The 22,758-nt window shown below is 39.4% G+C and overlaps 1 protein-coding gene and 1 long non-coding RNA gene across 7 annotated transcripts in view; one reads left to right on the forward strand and one right to left on the reverse strand.

The window, feature by feature from the left end:
• Nucleotides 1-22,758, forward strand: part of DLGAP1 (DLG associated protein 1) — a 977,987-nt gene that overhangs the window by 451,974 nt on the left and 503,255 nt on the right. For all 6 annotated transcript variants that reach the window (XM_063653448.1, XM_054461416.2, XM_054461415.2 and 3 more), the window contains one exon: nt 10,321-10,406. The gene's annotated coding sequence lies outside the window, so the exon portion shown is untranslated. The remainder of the gene's footprint in view (nt 1-10,320; nt 10,407-22,758) is intronic.
• Nucleotides 1,822-21,863, reverse strand: LOC129019136 (uncharacterized). The gene is made up of 3 exons (XR_008495528.1): nt 21,761-21,863; nt 19,654-19,733; nt 1,822-1,916 (listed from the first exon to the last, which is right to left on the reverse strand). It is a non-coding gene; the product is annotated as an uncharacterized LOC129019136 (long non-coding RNA).

Here is a 22,758-nt window from a genome sequence, read left to right on the forward strand (position 1 = left end):
TCCAACTCAATGGAAGCCATGTTCTGGATAAATTAGAAAGTGTGTGGTCAACATACACAGCTTGCTAGTAGTCTACCTTAATTTCCAGAGTAAGGATACCAAAATTATAGCCCATGGCCCAACAGCTTCCTCACCCCAACTTAGGGTGTGTGGATCCATCATAGAACTCTTTTCTGCTTAGACCAAACTGGGCTCAGATCCATTTCAAAACAGTGCTCTTGGTCTTCACTACCAATTGATTAGAGATGGCAAAAACTGAAGCCTATTTTTCATCATGGACAGAACCCTCTAGGACGTCAATATATGCACTTCAAGAGAGAGCACAGGCCTCTGAAGTTATACACACCATTATCTGTGTAGGTCTCTCTAAGTGTTTTTCCAGTGTGGGACTTCAGAGCTTTCAATCCACGAAAGAGTCACCGTCAGGAATGCATTGACCACACGTCCTTCAAACACTTTTTCTTTAATATTTCTGTCAAGAGCTTTCACTAAAAGGTGAGCAGCAAACAGTTCAAAGGCATCTTCTCGCAAGAGTCTGGGCCCAGTATTCTGTGCTGTTAATCAAAGGCAGGGCCGTATGAACTAAAAGATCAAAGCGCACCATCTACCGACACACTCTTTAGAACTTAGAGCCTCTCCTAGACTGGCACCTGGAATCCACCTGCACCTGGTGAGGCTGGGGTAGAACCTCTGCAGGACCAATCAAAAATACTTCCGCAGTGTCTACTGGGTGCCAGAAAATGAGGATACGGTGTTGAACAGGTGCTTGTCCAGAATGGCCCAAATCTAATATTTACACTATAATTAATTACTATTTGGGTCTTTTTGTTTGTATTTATTTATTTTTATTAATATACAATAGTTGTACATATTTTGGGGGGATATGTGATATTTTGATACCTGCATACAATGTGTAATGATCAAATCAGAGTAATTGAGATATTATCACCCCAAACATTTATCTTTTGTGTTGGGGACATTACAGTTCTTTGCTTCTAGCTACTTTGAAGTATACAATAAATTTTTGTTAACTATAATTTCCCTAGTATTCTATCAAATACTAGAACACATTCCTTTTATCTGACTGTACTTTCATACCCCTTGACCAACATCTCTTCACCCCCACTAATCACTGTGTTTGTTATTTGCTGTGAAGGATAAGGATGGCTGGACTTGTCCTTAAAAGTTGGCTAAGTAAGCCGAGGCAGGCAGATCACGAGGTCAAGAGATCGAGACCATCTGGCCAACATGGTGAAACCCCGTCTCTACTAAAAATACAGAAATTAGCCGGGCATGGTGGCGCGCGCCTATAGTCCCAGCTACTCGGGAGGCTGAGGCAGGAGTATCGCTTGAACCTGGGAGGTGGAGGTTGCAGTAAGTCGAGATCATGCCACTCCACTCCAGCCTGGGCAACAAGAGCGAGACTCCATCTCAAAAAAAAAAAAAAAAAGTGGGCTAAGTATCTTCCAGAACACAAATAAAAGAACAAACATGTTTCCGAAATTCTTACCAAGTACAGCAAGTATACAGTATTGATTTTCGTAGTCTCTTACAGATTGATAATCATCTTATTAGTTTAGGAATAAATAAATATATTGTTTATATTATGAACAGATCTCTATTTATCTTGCCAGCTTAGGACTATAGAAATATGTTCGTTATGACTTTGGTCATAAAATGATTTTTTGGTGGAATTCAGAGAATAGATTACTCAATCATCATGAGTAGATTCATTAAAGTACTTTTAAATATTTAATAGTTACCGTCAGATAAATCCACAAATGGACAACTTTTAAGGAATTCAGTGTTTCATAATTTTACGATTGTTAGAAGCATCCTATTGCAATGGGGACAAAAGTGTGTGGTGGCTGTCATCTGGTGCCTTCTATTTCTCCATAAAGTATGAGAAATCTGCACTGAAAAGGAGAAAGAAATGTCAGAGAGTTGAGGAGAATGGAGCATATAGAAATTATTATTGTGATTTGTCCTCTTTACACAAAAGCAGAGAAAGCCTCTGACAACTGCCTACATTGACTAATTTAGTGCTTGAAACTTTTAACCACAAACAGACATCCAAAGTGCACTACCCATTTGAAAGGAAGACTGTAGGGTCAGACTGTCTGGATTTGGATCCAACTCCTTCACTTACTAACTGTGTGGACCTGGGCACAGATCAGTTTCCTTACCTGTGTGAGGGAAACCCTGTGCCTCAGTTTCCTTATCTCTATATTGAGGTTAGTAATAGTCCTTACCTTAGAGAGGTTTTTTAAATATTAAATGATTGCATATGTAAATGCTTATAATAGTACCCGGCAAACAATAAGCAAGCATTAGCAATCATGATTTGAGGTACCCCAACGGCACAAGACACACTAGAGCTAAAATAAACATTCAGAATAAATGACCCCAGTGGAAACAGAAAGAATTTTTTTAAATAAGAAAACTTTTAGAAACTACAACTTAATATTACTAAATTAGTTTTCACAGAACATTGAGAGGATATTGTAATCGCAATATAAGAATATAAATAGGGCCGGGACCGGTGGCTCACACCTGCAATCCCAGCACTTTGGGAGGACGAGGCAGGAGGATCACTTGAGCTCAGGAGTTCAAGACCAGCCTGAGCAACATAATGAGACCCCCTGTCTCTGTAAAACAAATTATTTTTAATTAGCTGGCCATGGTGGCGCATGCCTGTGGTCCCAGCTACTCAGGTGGCTGAGGCAGGAGGATCCCTTGACCCCATGAGCCAAGATTGCGCCACTGCACTCCAGCCTGGGTAACAGAGTAAGACCCTGTCTCAAAAAATAAAAAAAAGAACAGGAGCAATCTGTTAACAAGATAGTCAAAGAAAATTTATAGGATAAAAAGACAAAGACAAATGTCAAATACATAGACCAATTTAAAGGACCCACAGCAGACAGCCTGCTGCTCAGCAATACCAGCTTTCTCTTCCTCTTGTGCTACAGCCAGACTTCATTTCCCAGGCCCCCTTTGTAGCTTGGGATAGCCAGTGGAACCTGAAAAGGAGTATGTCTCATGCCCAGGCCTGGCTGCTGAAACTCTCCGCAGTGCCATTCCGCGTTGTGAGGCTGTGGTGCAGTTATAAAGTCGCAGATGTTTTTGCAGTGGCTGGGGGATTCTTTGTGTGGAAGTGGCAGAGTGGCGGCTGGCAGGTGGGCAGAGGTGTCAGTCTGAACCATCAGTGCTGCTCTGAGGAGCCTGCACTTTGCCTTGGGGCCATGGGGATCCACTAAAGTGTGTGCTATGTGTAGACAGGGGTATAAGAAGCAGGTGTGCATTTCAGAACATTGACTCCCTTGGCTAGGGGAGGATACTGAAGAGGCCAGGAGAGGTGGGCATGGCGCTGAGGCTGGAAGCAGTTAGGAGGTTTTGGTAATCACCAGGTGGAAAGGGATCGGGCTTGAATTCAAGCAGTGTTAGAGGGATGAAAGGGAGAGATAGATGCCCAAGGACACTGTAGAGTCAACTGTTCTGTTGGGTGTGGGGAGCTGAGATGCCACAATAAGAAATAAAGGTGGATACAGGTGTCATCACATTTGGGGATGCATCATGACTTTGGGTGCTTATGCTTATGGCTGTTATTTTCTCTGAGAAATTAGAAGATTCTTTTTAAATTTGTTTGGTTTTGTGTTGTTGTTGTTTTTGTTGTTGTTTGAGACAGGGTCATGTTCACACCACTGAACTCACCCAGGCTGGAGTTCAGTGGTGTGATCATGGCTCACTGCAGGCTTGACCTCCTAGGCTCAAAGGAACTTCTTACCTCAGCCTCCCAGGTGGCTGGGACTACAAGTGTTCACCACCACATCTGGCTAATTTTTTTATTTTTATTTTTTGGTAGAGACAAGGTTTCACTATGTTGCCCAGGCTGGTCTTGAACTCCTGAGCTCAAGCAATCCTCCTGCCTCAGCCTCCCAAAGTGCTGGGATTACAGACATGAGCCACCAGGCCTGGCCCAGAGGACTGTTATCAGCACCCTCTCTACCGCCACATTCTACACTCTATCCATCCCAAACTATTGGCTATTTCATTTATTGCTGCCCCTGTAGGTACTATTGCTCTGTCTGAAATATGCACATCCCCTTGACAATCTAGAAAGTTTCTAAACAGACTTTTACCTACATCAAGTCTTCTGGGAAGGCTTCTCTCACTTCAGAAAAGCCTGGCTGCGCCCCCTTTGAGCCTTTTCTCTCCCATGCCCTCTCTCTTCTGGTGGCATTTATGAAAGTGGGGTCACCATGCTCACGACCTCTTTACAACTAGACAGAGAGCGTCTGATGGCAGGCAAGGAATTTTTTTTTTTTTTTTTTTTTTTTGAGACGGAATCTTGCTCTGTCTCCCAGGCTAGAGTGCAATGACGCGATCTCAGCTCACTACAACCTCCATCTCTCAGGTTCAAGTGGTCCTCCTACCTCAGCCTCCCGAGTAGCTGGGATTACAGGGGCACATTACCACGACCGGCTAATTTTTGTATTTTTAGTAGAGATGGGATTTCACCATGTTGGTCAGGCTGGTCTCAAACTTCTGACCTCAGGTGATCTACTCGCCTTGGCCTCCCAAACTGCTGGGATTACAGGTGTGAGCCACCGTGCTTGGCCGGAGGGATATTTTTTTTTTTTTTTCATCCTGTGTTTCCGATGACTAGCCAAGGGCCTATGATAAATAGGTGCTCAGTAGACATTTGATAAATAAGATAATTCATTAATGAGAATAAGGGACAGGAAAAAGATATGGATCTTGAAGTAGTAGCCTCCCCACCTCCATTCTTGTGAGCATAGAGGAGCTAAGGAGCAACCCCTGAAAGGACCAATAGCATTGAAAATTTGATAAATAAAGTTGAAAGCAAAAAATATATACATTCCACACAGTTGTATGATTCCTGTGCTTTTTGTTGCCTCAAATCCTTCATTCTCATGATTCTTTATCTTTTTAAATTTTATTTATTGATTTTTAGACAGTCTCACTGTCACTCAGGCTGGAGTGCAGTGATGAGATCATGGCTCACTGCAGCGTTTACCTCTCAGGCTCAAGCATTCCCCCAACCTCAGCCTCCCAAGTAGCTGGGATCACAGGCCTGTGCCACCACACCTGGCTAATTTTTTAATATTTTTTTGTCGAGACAGTCTTCCCATGTTGTTCAGACTGGTCTTGAACTCATATGCTCTAGCGATCCTCCCGCCTTGGCCTCCCAAAGTGCTGGGATTACAGCCGTGAGCCACCGCACCCAGCAACCCTGATGATTCTTAATCTGATTTTACTTTTATTTTACTGTGTTGGCTTCTAAGCAAACACTACACTAAACTGTGTAGCAATCAAAGTAAAATCATATTAAGAATCATCTGATTACAAACTTTCATCTCAATGGAATATTTAGAAAAATGGTGTGTAACCCTGCATCATGTCCTGTGGTAGAGTCTGTTACAAGAAAGTAAGACAATTGTGCTCCTTGTGGATCACAGATATGCTCAAGTTCTAGAACAGAACTTGCATGATCTTGTAAGTAGTGCAGATCATGACTTGCCCTCTTTACATCTTCAGTCTTTAGAAATTCAGCCAGATATGGGAGTCTAAGAATCCTTCTAACCTTTGGAACTCTTCTCTTCTCCTCTACCTCCCTGTCCATACATGATCCAGCTCCATCCTGCTACTGTTCCCTTGGTCCAGTGAGGAGACTCATTCACCTAAAGGTTCCCATTCCTGGGAGGGTGGTGGACGCTGTCATTCTTCAGCTTGAAATAACTACTAAACAAACCCATCCCTACCATGGGAACATGAATCCCATTCATGGCATAACTTCCATTTGTTATTATGCAAATATTTTCTACTTCCAATAGAGTGAGGAGAGGAAGGAAATAAAGCAACAAAGGAGGAAGAGAACCCTATCCTGCCATGGGCATGTTATGATCTGTGTCCTCCAGGAGACTTTAAGTTCATTGAGGGAAAGCACCCCACCTTCTTGCTCCTCTCTATCTCCAGTATCTAGGAGAGTACCAGGCACATTCAACAATATTGCTGGTTGAGTGAATGAGGAAATGATTGAATAAACAAATGTGTAACAGCGAGGCAATGTTTGCTGCTGCGGTGGTGGTTGTCCCAGTATCGGCTGCAATACAGTAGGAAACATGGATCTCAATGAATGCTTTCTGTAGTTAATGCTATTCATACAAGATTAGTGATGCCAGACAGGAAAGCAGCGACCTGATGATCCGCATCCACTCATTTGCAGACAAGGTCAGAAGTCAAGAGGAGCCTGGAGCGCAAGTGGAGTCTAAAGAGACTCGGTGGCGGCCAGGCGCGGTGATTCACTCCTGTAATCCCAGCACTTTGGGAGGCCAAGGCGGGTGGATCACGAGGTCAGGAGATCGAGACCATCCTGGCTAACATGGTGAAACCCCATTCTACTAAAAATATAAAAAATTAGCCGGGCGTGGTGGCGGGCGCCTTGTAGTCCCAGCTACTCCAAAGGCTGAGGCAGGAGAATGGCGTGAACCCGAGAGGCGGAGCTTGCAGTGAGCCGAGATCGCGCCACTGCACTCCAGCCTGGGCGACTGAGCGAGACTCCGTTTCAAAAAAAAAAAAGAGAGAGAGAGAGAGACTTGGTGGCTATCACTCCCTTCCCACGTCCTGTAGCAAGGCTTCATCATCATCAGCGTTTCTTCTTCTTCTTCTACCTTTGAATAATCCAGTTCCCATTTTGTGCATTGGTTCAAAAGTTAGAAAAGTAAAAACGAATACAAAAAAGCAACATACTGAGCACTGAACTACCTGAATCAAAAGCATATGGTAGTTGTATAGGAATTGTTATTTTTTTCCCCGTCACTGGTTTTGGTTTTTCTGCCTTTCATTGCATGAGAATAAAACACTTTCACAGAGCAATTTGGAAAGTTCAAAATTGCTAGGCATGAAAAATGATTTTCATTTTTGGACAGATGTGATATATCTTCAGAAGCCATTTATATCCAACTGCTGTGCCTGTCTTTGGGAAATTTGACTTAAAAAAAAATTGTAGCCTGATACAAGACACAACAGCTTTCTGTACAGAGCCTTTGCTAAGCCTTCCTGCTTGGATTCAAAGATAATAACTATATGGCATACAAATACCTTGCGAAAATAGGTATTTTTTGTTTAACTATACCTGAGAAAACATAACTAGATATGCAATTTTACAAAGAGAAGACAAGTTGATGTTTATTTTAGGGAAGAGCTGGACATGATAACTTTGTTGTTGTTACTTGGTGTATATGTGTGTGTGAGTGTGTGTGTGTATATATATTTATTTATTTATATATAGGGTTTGGTTCTGTTTGGGGCATCAGGCATCCACTGAGGATCTTGGAATGTATCCCCCATGGATAAGGGGGGGGCTACTGTATGTCATAAAGTTCAGTGGAAAAATCCCCGTGGGTGAGGAGTCCAGACAGAGGAAACAGCCCAGCAGGATTTGTTAGTGACTGATTCCAATTTTAAAAAATAGTTTATGTGATAATTAAGCAAATGAATAGTCATATTTTCCAAATGTGAGTTTTTAGCTTGCCATTGACAGAAAAAGAAGCTGCAAAAAGGAGAACCACTCTTACATGCAAAATAATAGAAAGAAAACTCAAGATAACCCAAAAATACAGACAGGTTGAGTTCCTGAGTGAATGCTGACTAGGATCCACAGTGTTTGCACAATAAGTATTTATAAATCCTTGAGATAAGTCACCACGGCATGACCAAATAGCAAGCCAATACACACACACGCACATTTTCCCTTTTGAGAAAACTTTAGGGTTTTATTCTGATGCCTCATAGCAGTGAAATGGTTTTTCGTTTGTTTGTTTGTTTGTTTGTTTGAGACAGAGCCTTGTTCTGTCGCCCAGGCTGGAGTGCAGTGACGCAATCTCGGCTCACTGCAAACTCTGCCTTCTGGGTTCAAGTGATTCTCCTGCCTCAGCCTGCCGAGTAGCTGGAATTACAGGTGCCCACCACGACGCCCGGCTAATTTTTGTATTTTTTAGTAGAGACGGGGTTTTGCCATGTTAGCCAGGCTGGTCTCGAACTCCTGACCTCAGGTGATCTGCCGGCCTCTGCCTCCCAAAGTGCTAGGATTACAGGCATGAGCCACCGCACCCAGCCAGCAATGAAATGATTTTAAGGAAGTAACAAAACAGCACGAGGGGAAACGTGGGGGTTGGAACCCAAATGCTCCCTTAAGGGTCACTCACTCTTCAGCCACTCTTCAGACCTTGGCCTTTCAACCCTTCCAGTCAGCACCTCCTGGAGCTGTCCCAGGAGCAAGAAGCCCTGCCTCTGCCCTAGGCTCCAAAGCCCATAATTATTCCCAGGGAGTCTTTTCGAAATATCTGACTATGATGAAGATAATATGTGTTACCAGGGTTATTCTTGTATTGAGTGCTTAGCATGGGCCAGGTGCTACATTGATGGTTTTAACCTTGTTATCCCATTCACTCCTCACTACAGCCCTATTTCTATACAATTACTGTATGTTTCTTATTCAGTTACACCTTGCACTTCATAGAACACTGCATTGTTCCATGAAGTGTCTGAGTGCAGTGGCTCACACCTGTAATCCCAGCACTTTAGTAGGCCGGGGTAAGAGGATAACTTGAGGCCAGGAGCGCAACATCAACCTGGGGAACAGAGTGAGAACTTGCATCTACAGAAAAATTTTAAAAATTAGCCAGGTATGGTGGTAGGTCCCTGTAGTCTCAGCTATTTGAGAGGGTGAGGTAGAAGGATCACTTGAACACTGGGGGTCAAGGATGCAGTGAGCTGTGATTGTGCCACTGCACTCCAGCCTGGGCAACAGAGCAATACCCTGTCTCAAAAAAAAAAAAAAGCCAGGGGTTGGGTGGGGAACAGAGGCACTATTTTTTCCAGGGACACATAATTCAAAAGGGTTGATAAGTTAGGCTGCTTGTGTTAACTATGATTAACCCTCCTCCAACTGTGACTGCAAAAATTGAACAGCTGGAGTAGCACTCTTAGAGTGACCTCCGCTCCTATCAAGAAACAAATAACTTTATACTCGTTGGTGAGAATACAGTGGTAGTTTTCTTGGGGACAAGGAAAAGAGAGTATTAATGAAGAAATGAGAAATGAAATGGTGCTTCCCATGGAGAGAAGAGAATGCTGGAATTTCAAGTGCTTCTTGGACTTTTTCTAAGAGAAAATTGGAACAACTCATTTTCTGTTCTTTCAAACACAATTTAGCCCTGCCCTGGCCCTAGAAGACAAACAGGATACAGAGGCTTTGCTAGTCTCCCAAGGTTGCTATTTTCCCTGTAATCAAACTGGCAAGAGAAGAATACTTGATAAAATGAAGATGTAGCAAGAATTTACTGTCCATCATTAGGCATTAAAGATGGGGTAAAAGGAACTAATACTTACAGAAAGCTGAGTAGTGTAGCATTTCTTGGCCTCAGTGCTGTCATGGTCTAGTGGAATGGACAGAGTGGCACAGGCGTACCAATGTAATCAGTAAAAGTGAAGTACACACAACTAGACACACAGAGGAATGAACAATTGTCTCTTGTCTGGAAGCCCAAAGAAATCACCATTTAGAGATTACATATGAACCAAGCCCTCTATAAGAGGGTTCCTGGGCATGCGTGTCAAAAACAGACAGATAAAAAAAAAAATTACCAATGCATTTGATGCAGAACCAAGGTTGAGAACTACTGGAAGAGGTTAGAGAGTGAGAAACTGGATTTTGAAGCTATAGCTTTCAGGCTCCCTGAGACTATGGAACACTTGATTGCTGTGGGCCAGGTGTGATGGAGAAGGCTCCTATCAGAGCAGCTGCAATAGGGATGGGAAGGAAGAAACTAAAGACACAGGTGCACTTGACAGGAGGGAGAGGATGCAGAAAGGGACCTGCTAAATTGTGAACTCCTGAGGGTGGGCACTAACCTATCTCTCCATCCCAGAGTACCCAGTACGTGACTCACACAACATGCCAACAGAATAGATACTTGTTGAATAAATAATTGAACTGGGTAAATATATTTTAAAAATTTGGAAAACTCGGCAGCTGGGGAATAGAGTATCACCAAAACACAACAAAGAAATTCGGAAGGAAAAATGTTTAGAGAAAAAAAGTGAATTCAGTCTTAGACCTTTTCAGTTTAAGTAATTAGACATAATAATTTGAAGATTCAAGCATCTGAGAAGTCTGTCTAATGTGCAAAAGAAGGTCAAGTCATAGGGCCCTCCTAAATTCCTACATTTTGTCACCCCCTCCTATTTCATTTGTATGTGACCAGGAGACTAAAACATGCATTATGCTCCCAACAGGCTAAATCTATTCTGGGATCCACTGAATGCCACTAGCGGGTCTGCTCGAGAGAATTCCTGATTGAATGACAACGGCGCTAAGAACAGTAAGTCATGGTTGGGAAGCAGTAAGGGAAGAATGGAGCCCAGATATCCTAAATTAAAATATAAAAGGCTAGCGTTGTTGGGCGTGTACATCTAAATTTCAAAGTAAAATGCCAACATCCCACTACGCCTCCCGAATCCAGCACATTCCACCTAACACACACACACACACACACACACACACACACACACACACACCCTTCCCTCTGAGGCAATTAATGGGCCCAAACTGACTTTTTTATGGAACCATAATATAGAAAGAAATGCCTGTGCCAAAAATGTCAATGCACAATAATTTATCAGAAATCAATGCTCTATTCTATGTCCCCAAGCTCAACACTAACATTGTAACCTCTTAAATGTGCCTTGTTGTCTGCAGCTTGAATTCCTTTGTGGTTTCACATACGTTATTTGGATGAAGGCTGAAACTCCCACACACTGGTTATTATAGACTGTGCAGTTGAAATTAATAGAATAGAGACGACCTCTGTCTGATGACTCACTATTTTTCCTCTTCTGACTCACAGTTTCTCTTTTTTGTTTTTTTCACATTATTGATCAGTGAATAGTCTAGTAATCTAATTGATGTGTATTTCAGGGCTAAAAATGGAACACTAACCTTGAACGGGGAAAGGGGCTGAATAATGTTAACATCCAGGTAAAGAACAGGTTAATTCGGAAGGGAAGGGAGAAGAAGGGACTCCACGGGAGAGCAGGAGGAAGGCAGATGGCCTCGGGGGTAGCTGTTCCCCGAGTGATTAGGTACTTATATCATGCGCTCTGTCATATCCAGGAAACAGGAAAAGAAAAACAATCACTGGGAAAAATATTAATACCACAGAGAGGAGAACTGTGTTTCAATTACCTCAATTCCTATGATCCTTCATTAGTAATGGAAGATACATCATCCACAATAGAGAAAACATACATGCCTCAGAAATATAAAGTTGTCTATTTCTCTGAAGTCAACATTTTTGCTTATAGCAGAAATGTCTACTAACTTACAAATGAACCATCTATAACAATTATTTGTTTAATTATATGACCCTCAGTTACTAATGTGCCGTGGACACTGTAGCTTCTGTGGGTTCCTCAGAAATTATCCTGAATATTATAATCTGCTAAGCTCTTACATCATACACCAGGACTCAAGTCAGACCATCAGTTCTTTGACACTTCTCTGTCTTCAAATCATCTTACCAAATACCTGACCATCTTCCTTCCTTAGAGCCTGAGGCTGTACCAGTCCTGGCATTCATATAGAGCATTAATACACCCACACAGTGCCTTTATTTTTCTGTGCACAAGTGAAGATAAATACACTTATGAAATTAGCAGTTTATGGCCATTTCCAGCATCCACTTGCTGCTCCCTATCTCTTACATCTCCCTTCTCAGCCCCTCTGCCTTCCTGTATTCTCTCCCTCTATTAAAACAGCCACAGATCTGATGTCATCAGTTTTTCTTTGATGGAGACACTTTCACCCCAAATGCCACCTCTTTCAAACTTTCCCATTCGATACTTTTTATCTCTACCTGTAAAATGAAATACTTTGTTTTCTGTTTAGAGTTGAAAGAATTTCTTAGCTAGACATTAATTAAGCAGGAATAACTACAAATGCTTTCAAGATAAATCTGTTACCTTTCAAAAAAAAAAATGATATTAAGCACCTGAAAAAGAAGACGGGTCCAAAAAGAAATTACATCCTTGGGCTCCTGCCTTCTTTTCTCTCTTTTCTCCTATCCCTTAAATCTCAGTCAGTCACTTCCCAGTCCTATGCCTGAGCATGCCCAGGTGATCTGGACCCATAGCCAATTCCATGGCACCCTCCCTGTCTCTACCAAGAGCAGAGGATCCAACTACAGCCCTGAGGAGGTCTATTAGAACCAGCTGGGAAGCTTTTATCAAACTATTGTTTCCTCCCAGTAGATTCCCCCATCATTTTAATATGTTCCCACAGGGGTCATGGTTCTCTAAGACTTATCCTCTACCACCCTGATGAAGAATCAGGGCTCAAAGCTTGTTAGGGGAGGAAAGGAAGGAGAGATGTCTGTGACTGTCCCGTGGCCTAGTAATCACACAGGAGCACTTCAGATGGACAATCCACATTCAACTGGCCTTGTATCAGCATCGAGAACACTCAAGACAGTGGCAACAAAGAGACACGCAGAGACTCTTCACAGACTGGGAAGGGGAGAGAGAGATAGAGACCTGGCAGTGTAGAAAGACATCAATAGATCCCTGAACTGTGGACATATTCTCTATTGAGGGCTCACGTATTAACAACATGCATGGACGTCAATATGACCATGCTGATTAAACAATAGTTGGCCCCGGAATAATGTAGAGATTAGGGGAACCAACCCCAAAGGGTCACAATTCTGTGTTTAATTTTCGACTACTCAGAAACTAAACTACTAATAATCTACTATTGACTGGAAGCCTTACCGATAACATCATCATTGAACACATATGTTGTATGTTATATGTAATATGTATTACATATTGTATTCTTACCGTAAAGTAAGCTAGAGGAAAAAAAGTGTTATTAAGAAAATCATAAGCAAGAGAAAATATATTTCATTAACTGGAAGTGGAGTGGGTCATCATAAAGGTCTTTATCCATATCCTCACATTGAGTAGGCTGAGGAGGGAGAAGAGATGGGTCTGGTCTTGCTGTCTCGGGGTGACGGCAGCCAGGGAGAGGCAGAAGAAAATCTGCTTGTAAATGGACCCGTGCAGTTCAAACCTTTGTTCTTCAAAGGTCGACTGTATAGTGCATCAGAAAACCTGTTAACACAGACAGGCAGGTAGATGCTTACTAACAAAGTACAACAGAAATAGACTAAAAGTTTGGTTGCTTAAAGTAATTTAAAAGTTTGGTTGCTAAAAGTTCGGTTGCTTAAAGTAATTAGGAAAGTGGTGGCAAGGTGGCATAATTTTTCCACCTCTCCAAATCACCCCATGGAAACAGAGCAACTAAGATAGCAAAAGCAAAACCTCCCAGACAACATCTCCAGTAAAGCAGCGGGAAAACACATCCCTATAAACCTCCAAATATGTGTGGGTTGTAATAAACTACTGGTGAGATTAAGACCTGTACAGTGTCTTCAACACGTCAGAGGAAAAGAGGACAAAGGGACTTCTGATGGCCCCAAGAGGCAGAGAAACAAAAATAGTTCACAAGTACCCACTGTAAGGCTTGGTGGGCCACTCTGGGAAGGGCAACTGAAACCCCTAGAGTCCTGCTGCCTCCAACTTGTGGGTGAACACAAGAGAACCAGCTTGTGCTGGAGGAGCCTGTGCCCCATGGACCCTAAAGGGACCCTTAATAGCCATCTCCTCCACAGCAAAACCCCACATTGAGGAGAAACTACTGGAATAGAATCCAAATTGAGCAGGAAATAGATGATAGGAGCAAAGGAGGCAAAAGAAAGAAGACGCAGATGCAAGTGGAGGGAGGGGCAAAGAGCCAACAGATAGCAGATACATATTTGTAAACACATCCAAAAATAACAGAAAAGGCTGCTCTAAATCTCTAGAGCTAGGAAGCTATCCTTGTTCACTCTTCTCTTCTAAGAGTACAAGAAAACTCATCTCACTTAAACATTAATAAAGAAAAAAATGGCCATCGAATCTACCATAAAGAAAAATGAATTGAGGAATGTAATGTCTCTGCAGACAATAAAAGCATGCCAGAAAGATATGCAAACAAAACAGAAGAAAATTTAGCCTAATATTTTAAATCAAGCTGAAAAAAAGATAGCAGCTTTTAAAGAACAGCATAACCCAGAATTTTAAGAACTCAAAAAGAAGCTAATTTGAAAAAACAAAGACTTGAAAAGGAGTTTATAGAAATAGAAAAATATTAGAGTTGAAGGAAAAACTTATTCCAAAATTTTAGACTAGACTAGAAGAAACAAAATAGTGATTGAACACCGCAGAAAGTTCCTTAAGAAAAATAGAAAAGGAAAGAATGAATATTTTTGAAATAAAAAGATTTAAAACATATATATGAAAAAGGCATAGAAAACAGGAATAGGAGAAAAAAGAACATATCATAGAAGTTCCTAAAAAAGAAAATCAATGTAATGAAAGAACAAATATTATCAATTATAATTCAAAGACTACTTTTCTGACATAAAAATACACTTGCCCAACATTTGAAAGGACATACCTGGTGAAATTGGCCCTATAAACAGTCTACTAAAACTATTGACCTTTAAATAAAAAGAAAAAAGGTTTTTTTTTTTTTTTTTTGGAACTAGTTAAAAAGTCAATATTCCTTGTAAGAGAAAGAAAATCAGATTGTCATCAGACTTTTTGACAGCAATGCTTTATGCCAGAAGACAATGGTATAAAATATTTAAGAAATATCAAAGAAAGCAGATGTAAGCTAAAGATTTTATACCCAGCAACATTGATCTTTAAATACCATGGTCACAGTTCTCAATAAACACACAAGAACTCAGGGAGTAATGTTCCTATGAGCCTTTCCTGGGGAATTTATGGAGACCAAGCCTCAGAAAACCGGTATGACTAAAGAAACATCGACAATAGAAGTGGCGGTGAGCATTAAGTAGACATTTTTTTGTATAACTCATAATGCCTGTAGTTAACAAGGGCGAGAGTATAAAATGTAATGGCCATTTGCTCTATATACAATTAACTGTCAAAAAATGAGGAGGGGCATAAATTGGAAAGAGAATATAAAAAGTAGAATAAGCTCTGTGATTGCCTCAAGGATATCAATGGAGAATAAAAACATATCCATTGAAAATAGATGCCAGGGAACAGGGGAGAAGGTGAAGAAGGGGTTATTAGCTAATTTCAATTTTATTCATAGTAAGATGGGGAGAAAAGTAAAAATGGGACTAAAGGTATTATTTACAGGTATTAATAAAATTATAGATTATATGAAGATGTTAATAAAAAGGGCTCAGAACAAAATAGCACAAACATTTCTAAATACAAAAAGAGGCTGGGTGCAGTGGTTCACACTTGTAATCCCAGCCGTGTGGGAGGCCGATGTGGGAGGATTGCTTGAGTTTAGGAGTTCAAGACCAGCCTGGGCAACAAAGTGAGACCCCTATTCCCTACAAAAAAATTTTTAAATTAGCCAGGCACAGTGGCATGTGCCTGTAGTCTCAGCTGTTTAGGAGGCTGAGGCGGGACAATCCCTCGAGCCCAGAAGTTTGAGGTTGCAATGAGCTATGATGGCGCCACTGCACTTTAGCCTAGATGACAGAGTGAGACCCTGTCTCAAAAAGAAAACATAAAACAAAAAGATAGTGAGAGAGAGAGAACACATGCGCACAAGCAAATAATGTAGGCAAGTGCTTCTCAGACTCTGTAGTGAAGGACCACTTTTTTCCCCCAATAATTTGTAAGCAACACTTGTAATATACAAAATCATATGCTTGAATTTAGTGGCAATATCAAATTACTTTAAATGTTTCTAAATGTGTTTTGTTGTTGTTGTTGTTACTTTCTATTCACAAGTCATCATAGCTTGGTAGCAAACAGTTCATGGAGCAGCCTTGATATAGACCACATGGGAAAAGAGTGGAAATGTAAGGCAGTAAAGATAGAGGTAGTCACGGGTGTATAGATGTGAATACGTTTGCATGCTTGTATGGATGGAAATACATGTAACAAATGTGACAAAAGTGATGCCAAGCATTTGGATCCTAAAAATAAATTTACTGATTAAATTTACATTTATAAAAAGATTTCCAGATTACCTAACAAAGCAAAATCCAACACTCCAGGTTATATACATATAAACTTTTAATAATAATATATATGTTTCTTTCAGGTGGAGAAAAGTCTGTATAGTATGCTACCAATTATCTAATAAAGGAGACAGGGGATAAAAAATACAAATATATATCAATTTTGTATAATTTGTATACAAATTATATACAAATATGTACTAATGGACATATAAATCACAGCATTTAAAAATAAAATATTTAAAGGTAGACGAAGGAAATAAGATTGAGGAGACAGGGAGAAAAACTAGACTTGTTTCGTAAATTTGACTTTAGAGTCATGTAAAACTTTGCATTATTATAAAGCAAAATTAAATTTAAAATAAAGTGATTCCTGAACATCAAAAGTAAAATAAGACTATTGAGCCTGTCTGTCCAGTAGGTGGCAGAACAGCACCAAAGGGACTATTCCAAGTGACTGTAAAACACAGTAATTTGCCTGTTTTAGCGGAATGTTATCATAATGACAAAAATAACTGCAAAGTATCTCAAGCTGATTTTTGTAATCATTTTGCTAGTGGTAGTCTTATATTTATTCGAGACTGTTGCATATGTGTATTATGAATACAGCAAATGAATAATAATATTCATGTCAATAAAATTTGAAATTTGACAGGGAAAAGGACACTGTAAAAACAGTCCTCTACTTGAATTTGAATAGGAAACATTATCATGAATTCATGATGAATATTATTTTATTAAAATACATGTTTTCCAGCTTTGTTCTCTGAAAAGACAGAACGTGCTCAACCCTTCAAACACAGATAATGTTCTCTACATACCATTTTCCACTAAAAGGAATCAAAGTCTCCCTGAAGAAATAGCTGATTACAGGTCTGTGGAAGGAAGTGTACAAGATGGACCTGGAATATCATAAACTGCTTTGGTGATATCAGAACTCTGCAATTAAGTTAACTCTGCAATGAACTGAAACACATCAAATATTAACATTCATGAATTCCTAATGATACTGTTAAAATTAAATATTATTGATCATCCTTGGAAAATACAAGGAAACCAAAATCATTATTTTAAAAACTGGCAAATAAAAGGAAGGGATCAAACATTTTTTCTAACTTCCCTATGCATATTATTCCAAGTAACCAAGTAGTTGATGAGATGTTTCTCTTGATAAAAGTATTCCATCTAATAAATGAAGAAGGAATTTTAAAATTCTAGTATTGCCATTTTGCAGCCTTTAATGAATTATTGGGTGTAGACAATGGTAATCAATGACTGCCAACATCACAAAAAAGCCACCAGACATATGCTTCTGTATGGAGGTACACACTACCGTCTATGGGGTATTTTGGCCAAAAACTGAACCTCAATCTGATGATGTCCCTGAGTCTACTGTATTCAGTACTATTCCCATGTGGCTACTGAGCATTTGAAATGTGGATAGGCCAAATTGAGATGTTCTGTACACGTAAAATACACACCAGATAGCAAAAACTTAATATGAAAAAAAGATGTAAACTATCTCAATAATTTTTAATATTGACTACATACATAGTATTTTTGACATATTGGGTTAAATCAAATTATATTATTAAAATTAATTTTAATTTTTTTTTCTTTTTTTAAATGTGTATTTAAAATTTTTAAATTATATTTGTGGCTCATATTTCTATTGTATGGTGCTGTTCTTAATTCTAACTACAACTTACAGGAAATACAATGGACAGAGGAACATGTTAAATGACACCAGAAGGATAGAAACAGTAAAACCCAGGCTTTAGAAAACTCTGCAACTTATATTTCTAATCCAATTTAATGGTGGAGTCAAAGTTACTAAAAATTTATAAACATGAGCACTGTAATTAATGTGTAATGTAGTCCTAAACATCAATATCTGCAAAATCATAGATTTGATATCTCAGTTTCATTTTCACTGTTGCTCAAATAATGCATAACAATAAAAAGCCTATATATTTGCATTGGCTAAAGTAATTTATCACCAGTGGTATGTGAACTGCACCATGGAAAACAGATATATTTTCAATTTTTCAATCTTTAATAATCTGAAAACTTGATTCTCTGTTTATTCAGATAGAGGAATACATAGTTATGATTTCTATACTATTAGATAGCCTTTTTTTACCAATATAATTAATTTTAATAATATATTTTGTTTGACATATCTAAATATAAATTTAAACATGTACTAAATATAACAATTATTAATGAGAAATATTACATTCTTTTGGCTTTGTACTAAACACTTGAAATGTGCTGTACATTTTTCACTTATAGCATATGCAATTCAAATGCTATATTTTTATTAGGAATATTTAATCTAAGTAGATATCTTACAATTTACATTTGAAAAAAATAGATTCAGATACCTAAGTTGTTACAAGCATACCTAAAAGTTTTCAGTGACTGAATTGAGTATCAACCAGTTTTAAAATTTAAATCAGTGAAATTAATTAAAATGAAATGAAAATTTAGAAACTCCATTTCTCAGTCACACTGGCCACATTTCAAGTAGAAAGCCTTTGTTTTTAATTCACTTTGTCCTAAAGCTCAAGTAGAATTTCTACATCTTATCAGAATTGACTTGTTTAAAATATTTTTCAATTAAAACATAATACAAAGCCACTTAGATATGTAAAATTTAACAATTCTCCCTTTTCTTTCTTCCATCTTTACCGTTTTCCCTAAATTCGAGATCAAATTAATAAATATATTTAAAATGTTTCTAACTTTAAAAGTTAAGTATTGAATTAGGCTTACTTAGACTTCATTTGCAATACAGTATTTCTTACATGTCTAACATAATAGGTGCTCAAAAATATTAGGTAATTTGTCTCTGTTTATTAGATCAGGAATTATTTAATAGGATAGTATCTAAACTTTTACTTTTGCTTTTACCCATTTATGAAAAAAAATCATTCCAGATTAGCATGCTTTAATATCTTATTGGGATAAATAAATAAGATTAAATATCTAAATAATTTACAGAAAGATATCTTACATTCTCTATAGCAAAACACTGATGAATACAGTGTATCTATTGAAAGTAAATCTTGGTGTTTTTTTTTTTACTCACGTTGCACCAAAGCGAGAGAACACTAGGGGGCAGTGTTGTTAGAGTAGCACTCTCAAGAGCCCTGGAAAGGAGCGCTCAAATCACCAACAGCTAGTGCGATAAATGGGGTCTAATAGCAGGAAAAGAATGCATTCGTTTAACTTTACTTTGTGAAGTTATGTGGACTATATGCATATTATTCACAAGGTCTTGGAAGAGACGCTTTGTTCAAACCCTGAGCCCATAAGCTTAGGGACAAGCTCTTCCTGGAAAGGTCTTCCTTAGGGAATTTTCTGTCCCAAAGAAGATACAAAAGAGTAGAGCATTGCCAGAAAGTAACAATTCATAAATACTAACCCCAAGTGCCAGTATAATATTTAGTTCCTACCTCATTTTAACCTTCACTTGTATCCACCATTCCTTTTATTTTCTTCTACTCACCCAGGCTTCTTTGCAGCACAGTCATTTTAAGAATATTCTGAGAGCATCTTAGCTCTCACTCCATTTCAGCTCAGTGAATTCTAAGGCAACAAAGGTGTATTAAGTAATTAGTCCGTAATGCCAGCCACTACCTAAAAAAAGGATAAGGCCAAAGCTAAAAAAAAAAAAAAAAAAAAAAAAAAGCTAGGAAAACTTATTAACATTTTCTAAAATTACATTGTTGTTGTCTATTTTAAGGGCATGAGTAGTGACTTTATGCTACATTTTGCGAAAAGTATTGAGCATAATCTATAGATACTTAATGTATGATGAGGTACACATTTACACCTCAGACTCAGAACAGGCAGACAGCTAAGTTCTCTTGCTTTTTAAATATGCAATGAATTTTCTAATAGTCAAGTAACAAATCTATTTCTCTTTCTCTTTTGGAAAATTCGAATCTATATGTATTAAAGAGCTGTGCTCCAAATTGTGAGTCTGGCCTACTTAAATTTGAATAAATCATTCTAGAGAGTTGACATTATTTAGTTTTGAACAATTCTTGAAGTATTTTTGGACTTTATAATTTAGCAGCAGGTGGTTCTGGTGATTTTAAAAGTCCATGATTAATATAATTAATCCTAGTTGGTGTTTAGTCATCTCTTCAGATCTTTTGTACCTGGAATTTCTATAGCCTATTTGCCTGAAATTGTATAAATAATAAATGGTTTGCTGTCCTCTATATAGTGGCAAGCATCCAGGTTTCTGCAACTCGAAATTTCAGCTCCTCTCAGCTTCTATCAGGTTTGAGATATTTTTAGCCCCACTCTGTCAGTCAGAATCCCATGAAAGAGAATCCCATTAAGAGGGTTGAGGTGAATTTAGAGAAGGGTCTGTTCATAGAGCAGGGAGCAGGGTTAAGAAAATACAGCCAGAAAGGCCGAAGTACCCAGAGATAAGCACAGTGGGAAGCCCTCGCCACTCTAGGCCTGAAGAATCAGATGAGGGGAAGGAACGGGGTCCCCAAGCCTATGGGCACTGGAGCTGTGGACAGGCTGCCATCGCAGAGGGGCAGATTGCTGCTGAAACACCAGCACAGGGAGGAAGTGGCACAGAAGGACCCAGAGCTGTCTCCTCCACCCTCGGCACCCCCAGCCAGGGCCTTGCCTGGATCACCCGGTGCAAGGCAGGGAAGAGCCAAGCACTGGGGAAGGTGGCCTAGGAAAGGGAGGGTCACAGGCCACTGAACATTCTCACTCTTAATAAACAGAGTTTTACGCTTCGAGGGGGTCTCTGTGGTTCTTCTCTCCTTATCTTTTTACTTCACTCACCACATTCTTACCAAACCAAAGGGAAAACAACAGTGGAGGGAAAGTCTTACACACGTCAGGCTTTTAGACAGAACCTTTTATTCCTCATCTCACATATCTTTTCTGCTCTATAAAAAACTAAAACTTTATCTTCTCAACATCTCGCTATGATAAGCTTTTAAGTGGGTCTTAAGCCCACTTAAAAGATGCTGCACCCTGATTTTGTTGCTGCATCCTGATTTGGGGAAGCTTAGTCAGTGATCCCATGAGAAGGGAACCTGTGAGAGATTCATTCTCTCCTGAATCGCTTAGGAGGTCCCATTAAAGCCCCTGCTAAACTCGTCATCCCCAGCCTGGACCACGTTTGGTTAATTTCCAGTTTTTCCTTTCCTTGCAATAACCCACTTGAAACTCCATCAGGGAAAATAAATAATAATTCAAATGCAAAACGTGTTGTCACTTTTATAAAATATTGCTCTCCTTGCCCCACCCTCACCCCCTCCCTTTCTCCCCTTCCTGATTTTTACTGAAAGGAGGAAAGACAAGGAAATCTCAATGGTTTCATTCTCAGCACACATTCTAAGTCTGTCATTAAATGACCGCTGATTTTGTCACATACATATGGACAAAACTCTGTAAGAAAGCAATTGATTAAAGCCAATGAGAATTTGCTGCGCTGAAATGGAATCAGTGAATAAAAATTTATTCTGTTTCTTTTCTTTTTTCTAAGAGTCCTCTCCATTATTCAAAAGAAGCCTGTCTTATCTTGTTTCCAAACTCCTTTTCCTTTTCTTTCCCCTATGCTGTTGATTTCCTACCTTCTTCTCACGTGAGTCGCCGGTGCAAGAGGGGGGTTCCTGCTTGGGTACCCACATCAGTAGGTTTTGTCTCCTCATCTGCTTGTCTTCTGAAGATAAATCGTTGGCAGAACTGAAAAAAAAAAAAAATCATGGAATGGCTTTTTTACATTTCTGCCAGGGGGAGGCTATTTTGTAATCTTTTTGCAGCCTTCCTGTGCACAACCCAATCCCAAGCTGACTTGATTATCTCCTTAACTGTTTAGAGCAAAATTTAAAACTGGATTTTGTTACCTGCCCCAGGAGCAGATGCAACGTTGCTGAGTTGTCTTGTGAATTGCCAGGGTTCCTTTTCTTTTACAGACAGATCTTAAAGGTCTTCCAGGGACCCCCTATTAGCTAAATAATGTTGATAGTTATTACAGAGAAATTGTAATTCTTTTTGAAAGTATTTGTGCACTCATCCATGCCAATATTTATAGTTCAGTTGATTTTTCCAGGTTGTATAAGTTGCTAACAATGGAACTCCATTTATGTATTTATTTATTTATTTATTTAGAGACAGGGTCTGGCTCTGTCACCACGCTAGAGTACAGTGGCATAATCACGGCTCAATGCAGCCTCTGCCTCTGAGGCTCAAGTGATCCTCCCGCCTTAGCCTCCCCAGTAGCTGAGACTACAGTTGTGCACCACCACACCTGGCTAATTTTTGTAGAAAACAGATTTCACCATGTTGCTCAGGCTGGTCTGGAACTCCTGGACTCAAGCATTCCACCCGCCTCAGCCTCCCAAAGTGTTGGGATTACAGGCATAAACCACTGTACCCAGCTGAGACTCCATTTAAATAGGTGGCTTTTATGTGAATTATTAATTTTTATAAAGAGAAGAGAAAAGCTGATAGATCAGGGTTTAAAAATCATTTTATGAACTAAGTTCAAAAGAACAACTAGGGCCTCCAGACTTCCCTACTTTACAAAGTAATGGCCTGGCCAAGGATGTTCCAAACAAGAAATCTTTTC

Source organism: Pongo pygmaeus, chromosome 17, assembly GCF_028885625.2.
Source record: "Pongo pygmaeus isolate AG05252 chromosome 17, NHGRI_mPonPyg2-v2.0_pri, whole genome shotgun sequence".
NCBI classification, from domain to species: domain Eukaryota; kingdom Metazoa; phylum Chordata; class Mammalia; order Primates; family Hominidae; genus Pongo; species Pongo pygmaeus.